Source organism: Cupressus sempervirens, chromosome 1 (genome assembly GCF_028749045.1).
Source record: "Cupressus sempervirens isolate cs-2001-9-10 chromosome 1, ASM2874904v1, whole genome shotgun sequence".
NCBI classification, from domain to species: Eukaryota; Viridiplantae; Streptophyta; class Pinopsida; order Cupressales; family Cupressaceae; genus Cupressus; species Cupressus sempervirens.
The window spans coordinates 454,414,621-454,432,633 of NC_143118.1; the positions used below are offsets into that span (position 1 = coordinate 454,414,621).

The 18,013-nt window shown below is 32.4% G+C and overlaps 1 pseudogene; it reads left to right on the top strand.

The window, feature by feature from the left end:
* Positions 1 to 1,251: 1,251 nt before the first annotated feature.
* Positions 1,252 to 8,013, top strand: LOC149578265 (inositol-3-phosphate synthase 1-like; annotated as a pseudogene).
* Positions 8,014 to 18,013: the final 10,000 nt, after the last annotated feature.

Below are 18,013 nucleotides of genomic sequence, written 5' to 3' on the forward strand. Positions count from 1 at the left end.
TTAGTCAAAGATAATACAATTTTAAGTTGTCATCAACATGTATTTTGGGTAGATCGTGCATTTGGGAGGCTAAATAAAATGTGGTGGATTTTGGAATAAAAAATGTGGCATCCAAATTTGGAAGTACTTCCAAAAACTATATTTTTTCTTGTATATTGCATAACATGACATTAAATGTGGAAGATGAATATGATACATGTGATGATGTTTTTGACGAATGTGGAACAAATATGCCAACTAATGAGTTGGCAGATCCAGGTGCAACAATTATTCAAGAAGCATTGACGGCTTTTGAAAATGGTGATATGAATAATGTAAGCATATAGCGCTATTAAGAAATCAAAGGTTATTAAGATTGCATATACCTTTCATGAGCACCTATTATTGTAGGTTTATGATAATGTGTTAATGAGCTTCCCACCCATAAATTAAAAAAACTAGTTGAATGTGCTATAATATAGTTTTTTCATGTTGTTTAATTTGATAAAAAAGTATGAAGATAAATACAAAAAAATTGATATATGTAAAATATCATATAATTTTCAAACAATATAATTTTATTTTTTTTAGTTTTATTATATTTAAATAAATTACAATAGACTCTGTAAGAATATTTTTAATTAAGCATCCTGATTGTGAAAAGTTCATATATGAAAAGTACACTATTTATAAAATAAATTTTTAAATTATGATTATTATAAAATATTATTATCATAAATTCTAAAGTTTAAGCTAATTTCATTTTCAAATTCATGGACCACTAGTTTCCTTGAACTTTTGAGCTAATTTTTTAAATTAGATTTATATCTAGAATTCATGAGATCTCTCCCTTTAAATATTCCTAAAAAATCTCAATAGTACCTGACTCTACTTCTAACTTTTATTTTTAAGTGAGCAAGTGTCGATGGGACCTAGAAAAGCAGTTGATCAAATCCTAGCAGTTTCACTATTAGGAGTTCTCATTGAATCCACTCTAATAGAAATTGTGTAACCTATTGAGTGAACCCAATCTTGTCATGGAATTTAATACAAAAAAGGAAATAACCAAGATTTTTTCCATGCATAACTAGCAGGCAAGGTGGGGCATCATAGTGATGGAAAAGGATCAGGAGACCTATAATTACACAAACCCTAACCTAGCATTATGTAATGTGTCACAAGTAGCAATCTCACAAGAGAAAAAGGATGTAAAATTTCCTTTGGAGGACATCTTCTACCTATTTTAATCTTAATTTTCTTGTGCAGGTGGACCCTAACAATATTTTATTTGGGGGATGAGACATTAGTAACCTAAATTTGGCATATGCCATGCCACGAGTGAAGGTACTCAACATTGGCCTTTAGAAGAAGTTGTGACCCTACATGTAAGACATTGTACCCCTTCTTGGCATCTTTTATCCCAATTTTATAGCTACAAACCAAGGTAAGAGTGTAAATCATATCATCAAGGGTTCCAAGAAGCAACAGGTGTAGTAGATTATTCAAGACATTAGGTAAGGTTGCTAATTCAAGCTTCGATTTAGCTATTTTTATTTTGTATCTTGTGTTCATTTTATCTTGTAATACATTATTGATAGCTTTATAGTTTAGGTAGTTCTTCTTTTCTTCTTGAGAAATGTATCCTATATAAATTAATAGAGTAGAAAAGTAATATTAATCTGATGATAATAATACACAAGAAGTCTCCACCTTAAAGAATCAATAAAACTAACATATGTGCATTTTCCACCAAATCCATTAAATCAATTTCCTCGTTGATTATCCTGGATCTTTATTTGTTAAATGGTGTCTTTTAGGTTTTTTTCTTGAATGTTTGCACCTCCTATTTTGTTCAGGGAGTTCAAGGAAAAAACAAATGTGGATAGAATAGTTGTTCTCTAGACCACCAATATAGAAAGATAAAGTGATGTTATGGTGGGGTTGAACGACACAAAGAAGGCTTTGCTAGCATCTTTGGAAAGGGATGAGTCTGAAATCTCACTTTTGACTCTTTATGGTTTGGCCTATATTCAGGAGAATATTTCATTAATCAATGGAAGCCCCCAAAACACCTTTGCCTTGGGTTTGTGACTATATTTCTGTAAGAATTGGGAACCAAACGACATCTAACTTTAGTAAATTTAAATCTCTCAAGAAGATGGACAACTCAAGAACAATCATGAATTTTGTGGTGTAGAGACTCTAGATAGAGACAATTTGTGTTCATTGAAGCACATTTTTCTCTTCCAGCTACATAATTTTTATAAGAGGGAAACAATTTAAAATTTTTGTAAAAGGGTTTTCCCTTGGATATGAAGTCCAAGTAGGCCAAGAACTTGACAGCCAGCACTGCTTATCATATGAATTTTTAATGACGGTTGAGTCATTTTAGTGCCTTTAATTTTATGTTCAAAAAATTTATTGATTGTCAAATTTTCTTTATATGAATAATTTAATAAATTATTTTTAAATTTAAATATTTTTTCACTATAATTTGCAACATATTAAATATAAAAGATATACTAAAAAAAAAACCATATAATATTCCATTCTATAAGAAAAAAAATCAATTAAAATTGGGATAGAAAACATCAACTAATAAAAAAAAATTAATCAAAGGTCAAGAACTCTTCTTGACTTTTTGTTCTTCCATATTTGATATATTTCATTCCAATTTAAATCATTTATTTCACATATTGATACTCTCATTAATGCATCTAGTGCATCCGAACCTAGACTTGACTTTCTGACATCTTTGATGATATTTTGTTTTGAAAATCCTCTTTCACAATCAATGGTACTTGCAGGAATAGTAAGAACAACCTACCATAACTTCATCATATGAGGTTAACTTCTATGCCCATACTCTATATTGTGAAAGACTCTCCATGCATCTTTTATTTTAAAACCTTCACAACTCGAATGCAGTGCATCAACAAAAGAATTTATCTCCCTTTTGAAACCAATAAAATCAAATGTAGATTCAAGATCATCAACATTGTTTGAATTATTATGTTGCAAATTCTGAAGAAGCTTATCAAGCCGACATTTTGAGATATTATCTCGAGTGTGAAGATCTAATGGATAATAAGAAGGGCTAAAAAGTTTTGCTGCATTAAAAAGAAGAAGATTTAGAAATCTTTCATTCAAAAAATCAATAAGAGATTGAATATAACCCTTTGTTAAGTGTTGACAACTTTTGTGTCTTCCTTCAACACAAGGTTTCATGAAATTCTTCCCTACTTCCCCATACTAAAATCCCTCATCTAGAATAGGAATATATAGTAATTCATGCTTATCAATTACAACATCTTCTTCTTTAACTTCAATAAATATAAATTGAGAATCAATTAAGAATTTTGAAAGATAATTTGTACCTTCTACAAATGTACCACTTCTCAAAAACCATCTATATAAAATTCCTATAGCTTCATCAAGAGCCAAACCAATAACTGTGATGTTCACATTTTATTCTTGAAAAACCTTATTCAATTTATTTAATTCTCCCAAAACATCAACAAGCATGTGTAAACAAAACTGAATAGAGTAAACCCTTTCCTTTTCATATGATGATGAACACTTCTTATCTTTTTTCCACAAGGTTAAAATGGCTAGCATAAGCTTTACAAGTCTTATTATGACTTCTCCTTTGGGTAACCATCTAATTGCATGGATCTACAAAATGCTCAAAACATCAATCTGCATAATTTTAAGTAAATCATTTAGATCATTGTTTCTTTTTGATGAATTTTGGATCCATGAATGTACTTTATTTGCAATTTTTTCAACACACAATAACTCAAGTATACTTTTGGAAGCATCACCAACTACTAATTATTCATGATGAGCTATGCAGTGTACTAAAATAAGATTTGGAACATTTTTATTCATAAGAGAAACAAATCCATTTTCAGGACCAATCATTTTAGAAGCCCCATCAGTTGAGATAGTTATTACCTTTGTTAATCAAAGCTCTCTACCATTCATTAATTGGTTTAAAACATCATATATAGTGTTCTCTCTACCATCTAGTACATTCATTATCTTCATAAACTTGGAAACTGGTATCCCATTACCCTCCAAAGTCAAATATGTTGCATAAACAATAAGATGTTGCTCTAAAATTTGATCAGTAATTTCATCAATCATTAGTGAGAAAAAAGGACTTTTCAACATCTCATGTATTTGAATTTTCTCAAGATATTTTGATATGCAAAAAAGAAACTCATTGGTACCCTTATGATTTGTGTATGCAGAGTAATCTTGATTTTTTAGCATATTGGGGGTTTTCAAATCCATGAGAAATTTGCATATTTTCTCATATTTAGTTAAAGATAAATCCTCTTGACAAACAAAATAAGTTGTTTTCATTGTGGTTATTATTCTTTCTCTATTAACATCTTCAATCTTTAAAATGTGATTAGGAATAGACTATCTTATTTTTTGTTGCATTAATCCATCTTGTTTGAGCATCTTTGTGTCTCCATGACTTTTCATGAGTAATCAAAGCATCATATTGAAAATTACTACATCCATCCCCTACACCCCATGGTGCTGGCATCTTGGACTTCTCACAATAATTACATTTCATTATTATGTTACCATCATTATGAAAATGATTTAGCCAGACAAATTTTTCTAGCCATTTCATTTGAAATTTTCTTTTAACTTGAACTTTTACTTTCTGTTGATTATAAATATTTGACCTCTCTTCAATTTCATCATTAAAACTATACCCTTCCCCAAATTGATTTGTCTGTTCATTTAAATCCTCATCTGAAGAAGTCCCAAAAAATTCTTTGAAAGTTTCTTTCAAGTTTTTATTGTGAAATTGTTCATCCTGATTTAGTAATGAAATACAAGAAGCATCTAAATCTTTTTTTCTAGGCCACCTGTACATTTTTCCAATAGTTTCTTGTTTCCTTCTCTTTGAAGACATTTTTTATGTACCTTCAAAAAAAGAAATATTATTAGTAACTATGCATGAAAAGAAGAGTTCTGAAAAATATGTAAAATTTACCTGATGTGATCCAACATAATGAAGAGAATAATTTTGAAACATACATAAAATTTACCTTATGTGATTCAATTGATGAAGAAAATTTTTGAAGCTACAATAAAATAGAAATACAATTGTTTGACAAAAAATAATTTTTTAGGTGATATGATTGTTTTATATAGATACAAATTGGAATAAGTATAATTTAGTAACAAATAAAGAAATCTCATATTTACAGCAAGTTTCTAATTTTTTCATATATGTTTTGAAAACAATTCTAAAAACAATAATAAAAAATAAGTACAAGTTAATCATATATTAAAAAATCATAGATGTTTCTAAATTAATATAAGAAAATTTTAACACAGAAGATTTAATTTATAAGATTAAAAATATAAAATCATAACAATATTAAAGAAACTTGGCAACTTTCTAAAATTAATATATTTAATTTTTAAAAAGTTAAATCAATATAAATATTAACAAATTTCTAAAATCACATGCTTTATAAAAAAGATTCTAAAATAATAATAATTACAAATTACAATGAGTTAAGCTAAAAATATAGAAATAAAAATATATAATGAATAATATAAAATATGTTAACAATTCAATCATAGTATTATTTATTCTACTAATATACAAAAATGTATAGTTTATATTAATTAAAATATCTTATATTTTATTATACATATAATACATATATTTTAATATAATGTTATATCTATATTAGCATGTGAATTATTATATTATCCCTAAAAGAGATTTTGACGGTTTATTAAGAAATCTAATTGTCAAATTTATGATTTTAAAAAATTTTAGCTCGTCAATGTGTATGGTCTTAAAAAAATTAGCCTATCATATACGGATAAAATATTGAAAAATGACCAATATGACCATCAATTTCTAGGCTTGAGTCCAAGATAGAACCAAGCACAAAAACCATCTTTTTCCAATCAGGATAGTTTGCATGGTGAGAAAGCTTGTTTACTTCTATTAACTTCAAGTCCAGATTAAATCTAATATTAGGGAAACTTTAAAAGCTCTAGGACAAATATTTTTGCAACCCAATACAATTCTTAAGGTTGTTCTTTTATTTATTTATTTATGTGGTCTTCAAAGTGGAAGGCTTGGTTTTTCATACCAATTCCAGGCTTAAACCTAGGCCAAATAAGGCATGTACACCTAAGATCTGCTATACCTCAAAAGGGCATTTTATCTCCTATTCTGCCTATTTCATTTTGAATAGTTTCCTTTTCGATTTGTTCTTTCTTTTTGAATAGCTTCCTATCTGATTTATTCTTTCTTTTTGAACAAATTCCTTTCTGATTTTTTTCTTCTTTTGTTGGACTTAATTGACCTAGGTAATTTTAAAAATAGGTTAGATAAGGAATGCACAACCAAAGATTAAGGAACTCCTAACTAGAAAGAACATTTTCTCTTTTTGTTGGACTTAATTCACCTAGGTCGATTAAAAAATAGGTTAGATAAGGAATGTACAACCAAAGATTAAGAAACTCCTCACTAGAAATAATGTTTTCTCTCATATAGTTACTTCAATTAACATCATTTCAGCCACATTTATTATTTTTGTTAGCCTTCAATACCCAAGGCTAGTTTTGGATCTGGCAAGGCTATGGAGCATGTTGTTAAAAGGTGTTGTTGAACTCAAAAGGTTCTCTACCCACCTACAGTTATCTATAGCTTACATATAATATATAGAGTATTCCATGATGAGGCACTGGCTTGCAAAATGATTTGAGTATGATTTTATGCAAGACTAATAGAATTTTTTTTTGAGAAGAATAGTCTTATGGCAGGGGATGATTTGAAAGTTGATTAGATAAAGATGAAGTTTGTGCTTGTGGATTTCCTTGTTGGTACTAGTATTAAGGTCTGCAATTTGGAAGAGCTGTTAGTAGTTTACCAGTTTTGTGCTAGTGTTTCGTAGGCATGTTTAGTCTAAGCTAATCTCTCATTTTATGCAACCAATGTCCATTGTGAGTTATAATCATTTGGGAAATAATGATGGGATGAATTTTTCAGCTCCTAATTCTAAGGAAATTTAAAAGAGTAATGTTGTAGATGACATGGTTTCCAGCAATCCAATTTTGTCTGGGCTTGGTGAATGCCCTGACCATGTGGTTGTTATCAAGGTAAAGACTTAATTGACATAATTGCCCATTTCTAAGTTTATATGAACTCTCTTTAATCTATCTAGCAAATATTTGTTATTTCATTCAAAAAGCTTTTCTTATTAACTCCTTTTCTTTTAGGAAAACTATGTGGTTCCTTCTTGGGGTGATTCCTTCTCAGGGTGATTTATAGGAATTCTAATTCTAAAGTTTTCAAGATTCATTTTTTACTATTTCAGAAGTTTCCTTGACATTCAGCCTAGGTCAACTTGCTAGAAGTGATTTATAAAACCATTATAGTGACTGTACTTTAAGTTGTCAAGATTAAATTCATTCCTATTATCTTTTGTAGTATGTGCCCTATGTTGGAGATAGTAAGAGAGCCATGGAAAAATACACTTCTAAGATTTTTATGGGAGGAAAGAGCACCATTGTCCTCCACAATACTTGTGAAGACTCTCTCCTTGCAACTCCTCTTATCTTGGATTTGGTCTTACTTGCTGAACTTAGCACTAGGATTGAGCTTAAGAAGGAGGGCAAGGTATTGCACTCTTTTTACATAACTATAATGTTGTATTGTAGTGTTGTAAATTGTAAATTTCAACTAAATTTTGGCAATCATAATTTTTATAGGCCAAATTCTAGTCTTTCCACCCCGTAGAAACTATCCTAAGCTACTTGACCGAAACCCCATTGGTAAGCACTTAATCTTAATATTGACATAATTCATTTTTTTCTAACATAGTAGCAACATAATTGTGTTTCAATATCTGCATGTAGGTTCCCCATGGTACTCTTGTAGTGAACGCCCTAGCAAAATAGAGAGCTATGCTTGAGAACATAATGAGAGCATGTGTAGGATTGCCACCAAAGAACAACATGATGTTAGAGTACATGTGAAAGGGCATAAGCACCAGCAACATGCATTGATGCATGATGCTCCTACATTGGATGTAGGAGCATCTTGCATGGGAAAATAAAATTGATGCATGATGCTCCTCGACTAGAGAAAATTAGGGCAAGAAATTAAGAGGCATTGCTAGTTGATTTGTAAAAGAAGGTGAATGAATTAGAAGATGAGTTGCAGAAATGAAGAGCACATTACTAGAAAAGGAATGTTGATAATTCCTTGGATGTGGAAAAGAAAGAAGAGAGTATCAGACATGTGATACAAAAGAAGAGCAAGTGGATGAAGAGGAAATTATTTGTGAACTAGAAGTTGAATAAGATGAAAGAGAAGAGGAAGAGCATGAAGATAACCATATTTGTGCACCAAAAGTAGATCAAGCTGATTTGAAGATTGCAGCAATGGAGGAAACATATAGTGCCTTAGTTGTAGATCAAGCAAGTGAAGAAGTTACATGCATTGTTGACAACATGAAAGAGGCAAGCAAAGATGACTATGTCAAGGAGGTAAATTCTTATGAATCATGGGACGTTGTCTTTGAGATGAGTTTAAAAGATATTGATGATGGTTTGCATGAGGATCTTTTTAGTGATGTGTGGTATGCAAAGAAAGATTGGTATGGTGTTGTTGGGTTTATTACAGGTGTGATTAATTCAACAAGATTGGATGAGCATGAGATTTATACTCAGGCATAGTTCATTGCAAAGGAGAAATTTCAGCAGCAGACATTTGTTCTAACTAGGTGTTGAGTAAGAAGAAAGAAGGAAATATATTGGCACCGGATACTTGTTCTAGCTATGTGTTGGAGGAAGAGGAAAAAATAATTTGTTAGCAATGGCTAATTCATTTTATAAATCCATACTCACAAAAAAATTTCCTACCATGGGAATCAGATGCAAGAGCATTATGCATCAGGAAAAAAAAATGAAAAAAAATGTGGAAGCCTTTAGTGAAGATGAAGGTGGTTGTATATCTTTCTTTTGGCATCAAAGTGTGGGACACAATTTTCTATCTACTAGGGGAGTCTGATGCAGTAGCATCTTGCATGGAAAAATTAAATTATGAAAAAAAAAAAATTGGAGGAGAGAAAAAGTGACAAAAATAGAAGGAAAAATAATAAAAAAATAAAATAAGGGAAAATAGAGAAAAGAAGAATAAAAAATGAATTTCTATTTTCAAGGTGCATAGGTGGCGTAAATAGAAAAAAGAAAAAGAAAAATAGTGTCATTCCATTTATCGAAGTGTGTAGGTGGCATCTTAGAAGTTTGTGGAAAGTTCCTTAAACCATGCATTTAATATTTGTTTTGATCCTTAAAGGAAATATAATTTTCTAATTGGGCCACATGGTGGTGCTTAGTTGTATTTAGGTGGAAATTCTAGAAAGTTGTAGATATTGTAGAAGGTTGTAGGTCAAATTCTAGAAGGTTGTGGATATTCTAGAATGTTATGGATAAATCATGCATTAGGTGGTAAGTGCCTATTTAAGGAAGGCTTATGTTCATTTGTAATCAAGATCTTCGAATGTAATCTCTTGTAAGGAAGCTCTAGAAGTAGAAGTTGGGGAAGTAGAAGCTCTTTGAGTATAACCTCTTAAAGGATAGGCTCTTCTTGTAGAAGCTCGTAGTGAGCAATCTCTCTAATATTGTAAGAATGTGGAGTCCTTTCATTTGGAGAATATTGTAATGAATTTGAAGTATTAATAAATGATTTATGAAGCCTTTTGTCATCTCTTTGTCTCCATCTTGTTGTGATCTTGGCTGTGAGTTGGTACGAGTGGTGTGGCCCTTCATCAGTGGTATCAGAGCAGGAGTTCCTGAGTGTGCGGACAGATCACTGAACGTGAGGTAGTTTGCACCAGGACCTTGAGTTGGGTGAAGTTTGTCAAGAAGTTCTTGATTGTGTAGACAGATCGCCAACTATGAGGTAGTTTGCACAAGGTTCTTATGTTGCACGAGATTTGTCTTCTAAAGACTTGAGTATGGACAAGAGAAAGAAGAAGATGACTTTTGTGATTGGATGGATTCTAAGGATTCCTCGACTAGAGAAAATTAGGGCAAGAAATCAAGAGGCATTGCTAGTTGATTTGTAGAAGCAAGTGAATGAATTAGAAGCTGAGTTGCAAAAATGAAGAGCGCATTACTAGAAAAGGAATGTTGATAATTCCCTGGATGTGGAAAAGAAAGAAGATCTAGTGGAGTGTCAAACATGTGATACAAAAGAAGAGCAAGAGGATGAAGAGGAAATAATTTGTGAACTAGAAGTTGAAGAAGATGAAAGAGAAGAGGAAGAGCATGAAGATAACCATATTTGTGTGGTGAAAGTAGATCAAGATGATTTGAAGATTGCAGCAATGGAGGAAACATATAGTGCCTTAGTTGGAGATCAAGCAAGTGAAGAAGTTACATGTATTGTTGATGACATGAAAGAGGCAAACAAAGATGACTATGTTAAGGAGGTAAATTCTTATGAATCATGGGATGTTGTCTTTGAGATGAGTTTAAAAGATATTGATGATGGTTTGCATGAGGATCTTGTTAGTGATGTGTGGTATGCAAAGAAAGATTGGTATGGTGTTGTTGGGTTTATTAAAAGTGTGATTAATTCAACAAGATTGGATGAGGATGAGATTTATACTCGGACAAAGTTCATTGCAAAGGAAAAATTTCAGCAACAGACACTTGTTCCAACTAGGTGTTAGAAAAGAAGAAAGAAGGAAATATATCGGCACCAGATACTTGTTCCAGCTATGTGTTGGAGGAAGAGGAAAAAAGAATTTTTTAGCAATGGCTACTTCATTTTATGAATCCATACTCACAAAAAAATTTCCTACCATGGGAATCAGATGCAAGAGCATTATGCATCAGGAAAAAAAATTTAAAAAAAATGTGGAAGGCTTTAGTGAAGATGAAGGTGGTTGTATATCTTTCTTTTGGCATCAAAGTGAGGGACACACTTTTCTATCTACCAGAGGAGTTTGATGTAGGAGAATCTTGCATGGGAAAATTAAATTATTACAAAAAAAAAAAAAAAAAAAAAATTGTGGAGGGGAGAGAAAGTGATGAAAATGGAAGGAAAAATAATTAAAAAATAAAATAAGGGAAAAAGGAGAAAAGAGGAATAAAAAATAAATTTCTATTTTCAAGGTGCATAGGTGGCATAAATAGAAAAAAGAAAAGAAAAATAGTGTCATTCCATTTATCGAAGTGCGTAGGTGGCATCTTAGAAGTTTGTGAAAAGTTCCTTAAATCATGGATTTAATATTTGTTTTAATCCATAAAAGAAATGTAATTTTCTAATTGGGCCACATGGTGGTGCTTAGTTGTATTTCGGTGGAAATTCTAGAAATTTGTAGATATTGTAGAAGGTTGTAGGTGAAATTCTAGAAGGTTGTGGATATTCTATAATGTTATGGATAAATCATGCATTGGGTGGTAAGTGCCTATTTAAGGAAGGCTTATGCTCATTTGTAATCAAGCTCTTTGAATGTAATCTCTTGTAAGGAAGCTCTAGAAGTAGAAGTTGGGGAAGTAGAAGCTCTTTGAATATAACCTCTTGAAGGATGGGCTCTTCTTGAAGAAGCTCTTAGTGAGAAATCTCTCTTATATTGTAAGAATTTGGAGTCCTTTCATTTGGAGAATATTGTAATGAATTTCAAGTATTAATGGATGCTTTATGAAGCCTTTTGTCATCTCTTTTTCTTCATCTTGGTGTGATCTTGGTTGTGAGTTGGTACGGGTGGTGTGGCCCTTCATTAGTGGTATCAGAGAAGGAGTTCCTGAGTGTGCAGACAAATCACCGAACGTGAGGTAGTTTGCACTAGGACCTTGAGTTGGGTGAAGTTTGTCAAGAAGTTCTTGATTGTGTAGACAAATCATCAACTATGAGGTAGTTTGCACATGGTTATTGTGTTGCACGATATTTTTCTTCTAAAGACTTGAGTATGGAGAAAGAGAAAGAAGAAGATGACTTTTGTGATTGGATGGATTCTAAGGATTCCTTGACTAGAGAAAATTAGGGCAAAAAATCAAGAGGAATTGCTAGTTGATTTGTAGAAGCAAGTGAATGAATTAGAAGCTGAGTTGCAAAAATGAATGCATTACTAGAAAAGGAATGTTGATAATTCCTTGGATGTGGAAAAGAAAGAAGATCTAGTGGAGTATCAGACATGTGATACAAAAGAAGAGCAAGCAGATGAAGAGGAAATTATTTGTGAACTAGAAGTTGAAGAAGATGAAAGAGAAGAGGAAGAGCATGAAGATAACCATATTTGTGTGGAAAAAGTAGAGCAAGATGATTTGAAGATTGCAGCAATAGAGGAAACATATAGTGCCTTATTTGGAGATCAAGCAAGTGAAGAAGTTACATGCATTGTTGACGACATGAAAGAGGCAAGCAAAGATGACTATGTTAAGGAGGTAAATTCTTATGAATCATGGGATGTTGTCTTTGAGATGAGTTTATAAGATATTGATGATGGTTTGCATGAGGATCTTTTTAGTGATGTGTGGTATGCAAAGAAAGATTGGTATGGTGTTGTTGGGTTTATTACGGGTTTGATTAATTCAACAAGATTGGATGAGGATGTGATTTATACTCGGACAAAGTTCATTGCAAAGGAGAAATTTCAGCAACAGACACTTGTTCCAACTAGGTGTTGGAAAAGAAGAAAGAAGGAAATATATTGGCACCAGATACTTGTTCCAGCTATGTGTTGGAGGAAGAGGAAAAAAGAATTTATTAGCAATGGCTACTTCATTTTATGAATCCATACTCACAAAAAAATTTCCTACCATGGGAGTCGGATGCAGGAGCATTATGCATCAGGAAAAAATAAAAAATAAAAAATGTGGAAGCCTTTAGTGAAGATGAAGGTGGTTGTATATCTTTATTTTGGCATCAAAGTGTGGGACACAATTTTCTATCTAGCAAAGGAGTCTGATGTAGGAGCATCTTGCTTGGGAAAATTAAATTATTGGAAAAAAAAATAAAAATTGTGGAGGAGCGAGAAAGTGACAAAAATAGAAGGAAAAGTAATAAAAAAATAAAATAAGGGAAAAAAGAGAAAAGAAGAATAAAAACTGAATTTCTATTTTCAAGGTGCATAGGAGGCATAAATAGAAAAAAAAAAATAGTGTCATTCCATTTATCAAAGTGTGTAGGTGTCATCTTAGAAGTTTGTGGAAAGTTCCTTAAATCATGCATTTAATATTTGGTTTAATCCATAAAAGAAATGTAATTTTCTAATTGGGCCACATAGTGGTGCTTAGTTGTATTTAGATGGAAATTCTAGAAAGTTGTAGATATTGTAGAAGGTTGTAGGTCAAATTCTAGAAGGTTGTGGATATTCTAGAATGTTATGGATAAATCATGCATTGGGTGGTAAGTGCCTATTTAAGGAAGGCTTATGTTCATTTGTAATCAAGCTCTTTGAATGTAATCTCTTGTAAGGAAGCTCTAGAAGTAGAAGGTGGGGAAGTAGAAGTTCTTCAAGTATAACCTCTTGAAGGATAGGCTCTTCTTGTAGAAGCTCTTAGTGAGCAATCTCTCTTATATTGTAAGAATTTGGAGTCTTTTCATTTGGAGAATATTGTAATGAATTTGAAGTATTAATGGATTCTTTATGAAGCCTTTTGTCATCTCTTTGTCTCCATCTTGTTGTGATCTTGGTTGTGAGTTGGTATGGGTGGCGTGGTTCTTCATCATGTATGTAGACTTATAGGGTTTACTTCTCTTGTTTTCAATCAGTTGCTAATCCTCATTTTGTGACTACTCTCCATTGATAAGAAATTAAAGTAAAGTTGGTATCCTTGGGACCTTGAGCTTCCATTATTCTTGATGATTACACTCCAAAAAATTATTCACATGATTAAACCTACACACACACACACACACACACACACACACACACACACACACACACACACACACACACACACACACACACACACACACACACACAAACACACACAAACACACATGCACACACACTTTACAATTTAAAAATATAGCAGTGTAATATTTGAAAGAATGGTTTGTCTATGGAAAAGATGGATTTCTGTCTTGAATGAGTAGTTTGTCTATAAAGCACTGTCTCATAACTTTCTAAAGAAACTTATTTGGAGAATTAAATTTAACCTACAAAACACTACCTCCATAATTAAAAAAATTGGTTGTGAAACTTGCATACCCTTTTGCACTATCATCTGAGTTTGGGTTTGCAATGGTGAAACTATGATACATTTGTGCCATGATCCATTTTAGATAAAATATGCACCCTTTCCCATTCTCTTATTCATCCAATAATAAATTTTCTCTATATTGGTTTCTCTATTTATTCCATTTCCTTTGTCATCCATTTATCCACATTATTGTACATTTATCTTTTTCCTTACTTAGGTACTCATCCTTACTTTGTTCCATGTCCATCCTTTTCTATATATACATCTATATGTATTAATGTATTTGATCTCTACTATACTTCTCCTAAATTAATTAATGTATCCATTCTCATACATTTATATTCTATTTCAATTTTATTATATTTATATTTTGGCTGATTTTTTTTTCATAATATGCTATTCCAAGTGCAAGAAAACTTTGTGTCATCTCCTTTGTTAAAGCAATTGTCTTCTCATTGAAAGAAGTTGCAACTTCATTATACTTTTCATAGCAGGAGCCATTCAAGATATTGTGTAAAGTTATCTGAGAAGGGCAATAGCCAAATGGTGGTAGCCCAATTATAAAAAGTCTCGTTGCACCCTCATTGTAGATGCTTTAATAATGCATAAGAAAAATTATAAGAAGGTTTCTGGAGAAAAAGTTTATTGAAGTTATTTTAAAGGGTTACTTTTTCATGTAAATTACATGTACAAACCCATGAAAGCATTGGAGAAGAGTATCCTCAAACTGTGTTAGGTAGTATTTTTTGGTCATGAGAGGATTTTTGTAGTAATTGTTGAAAAAATCATTTGATCCTGTCCTTAGAGAAAATATGGCTAGTAAAGAATTACAGAGAGTCAGAGAAGAAGAAGGTGAAATGAAGATCTCTAGATGGAGATTGATGGTGACTAAGTTGAAGGCTAACTACATTCCTACTGATTATGAACTTGAGTAGCTTGGTACACTAATGGTTTGAGAAACAATATTTAGGATGAGGTTGGTATACTGAATATTTCTTTAGTTGAGGATGCTTATTAATTATTCTTTGAAGGTTGAAGATAAGTTGAAGTGGAAAAGTCAAGGTAATGCTAGAGGGAAGGAGAAGCAAGATAGCTTGGCATGAGCTAAACTAAGTGTTGAAGGTGAACCAAAACCTATTGATCAAAAAAGGAGGATAGGTAGTGGTGAATTCAAAAGTAATTGTTTCAGATGTGGGAAAGAAGGGCATAGATCTTTTGAGTGTCCACTTAGTAGGACAATTATTGTTGTGAATGAGTTTGTAATTCAAGATAGTCAGCCTAAGCAACAAGAAATTTTGTTGGCTCGACAAGTACTGGTTGGTGAGAGGAAATTGGATTCTTCTTAGAGGACTAGTTTTTTAAGGACTTGTAAGTCTGGAGGGTAAAGTCTGCGAGGTAACTGTGGATGGTGGTAGTATTGATAACTTTATTGTTGAAGAGATGGTCCAAAAACTTGGTTTGAAAGAAGTAAGGCACCCTAATCTTATAAGGATTGGCTGGTTACAAGGTCAACATGCTTTGGAAGTGAGGGAGCAATGCCTTGTTGATTTCTAGATTGGGCAGTATAAGGATCAAGTTTTGTGTGATATTGTGGACATGAACAATTTTCATGTGTTGTTTGTAGACCTTGGTAGTATGATTGCAGGGCTATGTATGATTGTGTCAAGAATGTGTTTACTATTGAGAAAGGTGGCAGGAAGTTTTCCTTGATTCCTTTGTAGAATGAAGAGCTTAGTAGGAGGAACATGAGTATTGGTATCCGAGTTGAGTTGGTAGATTCTAAGAAGGTTGGAGATCAGTGCAGAAAGAAGACATGTAGCACAACTAAGATGGATGTGCAGTAGAAGAAGAACAAGGGAAAGAGTGTGCAAGTTGAAGATTTGGAGGATATGTATGTGAAGGACCAATTTGGGATTTATGTGTTGAATCCTAGAAGATGTTCTTCTAGTTATTAGATCATCTTTTTGAACTTGGAGTGTTTGATGTAGGAGCATCCTAGGCTTTCTTGCAATCCTGCATGTTGAAGCCGAGTGCTAGTGGTTTCCAATTTTCTATTACTATTGAGCTAGTAGTGGAGGCCAAGTTACCATAGCTCCTAGTGGGTATTGAGTTACTATAGCTTGTAGTGGAGGAAAAGTTACTATAGCTCCTAGTAGGTGTCAAGTTACTGTAGCTCTTAGTGGATGTCAAGTTACTATAGCTCTTAGTAGATGTCCAGTTAATGTAGCTCTTAGTGGGTGCCAAGTTACTATAGATCTTAGTGGGTTCCATGTTACTATAGCTCTTAGTGGGTGCCAACTTACTGTAGCTCTTAGTGGGTGTTGAGTTACTATAGCTCTTAGTGGTTGCCAAGTGAACTTGTTGGTACCAAGTGTTCCTATCAGTGTCAAGTGTTCCTGTATGTGTTGAATGATAGCATTGGTTTTGGTTCTGTTCATGCCAAGTTGTCTATGAGCTAACTTTTGGCATTTAATTTATGTATAGGTATTTAATTTATATTGTGGCCAACTTGCGGCTCAACATATATTTAATGTGAATGATTTAATTTAGCCTTTAATGAATTAGGTTGACTTGTGGCTTAGTTGGGTATAAGTAAAGGGTTTTGTGGTGTATTTAGATAGCTAGAGAATTCATTCATTTAGAGAAGTGAAGGGGATTGTGTAGATGTAAATTTTGTAGAGCTAGGGCTACAGCTTGAGAATAAGAGGATTTTCTTGGTGTTCTTATCTAGTTGTGGATATATACTAGTTGGAATAGAGTTTGTAAGTGGATCTTGTTGGATCTTGTAGAACTAATATAGTAATTGTTTTTTGTATTTGGACCTAACTTAGAATGCCTTATAGTCAGGCATATTTCATGTAATCAGTTATATCTATGAATAAAGAGTTGTGAAATTATATTGGATCTTGCCTTGGTGTTTCTTTTTTGTATTGTTTCTATGGTGTGGTTGTTTGCTGGGGATTTAGACATATATGTTGGGGATTCTCCAGCCTTGCATTGCATCACTATGAGCCTAAGGTACTAGGAACTTCTTTTTGTAGTTATATTATTTAAAGTTCATCGTGACTATCAACCACTACCCATGCTAGTGTATTAAAGTTAAATGTTGTGTTAATTTCTCTTTGAATTGTTTGTATGAAATAATTTTTTTGGGTAAATTTGACCTTGATACTCTGAGTTTATTAGATTTTTTAAGATTGGCCCACTTTGGTTACTGTGCCAAAGCTCGTAGTACAAGAAAACCTTCACAAAATTACTAGAATAGATGTGATTTTATCGATTGAAAAGAGAAATACTTTTATTCCATCCTTTCAATGCCCATGATTATTTCATTCTATTTTATGTATTCATAAGTTGTTTGATCATTTGTATGCACCTCTCTCACTTGGTATGGTGTTTAAGGACTAGGTTTTGTGACCATTGCAACCTCCATGTATTGCTTTTCTACTTCATTATCATTCTTTCTAAACAATACTCAACGATATTATTAGTAAAAAATAACTTATATTTCAATAGCTTGTCGTATTGTCTTAAAACATGGAACATGTAGTCATAAACATACTTCATTTTTAGCTTAGTCAACATGACATCACACCCTACCTTGCCAATTTCCATTTTCTATGCAAGAGTAAACATGAAACTATCCAAGAGGAATAGTAGACATTTATTTGTAGATGTTGTTGTGCCAGAAGGCCACTTTTAACTAGAAGTTAATACGAAGTAGGGATTAGTGAGGATTAGAGTTGAAGTAGAGTCAAAAGGTCCTTTGTCTTCTTGCATTTGTAGCATCTTTTATGTGTTTTTATTTTTGTCC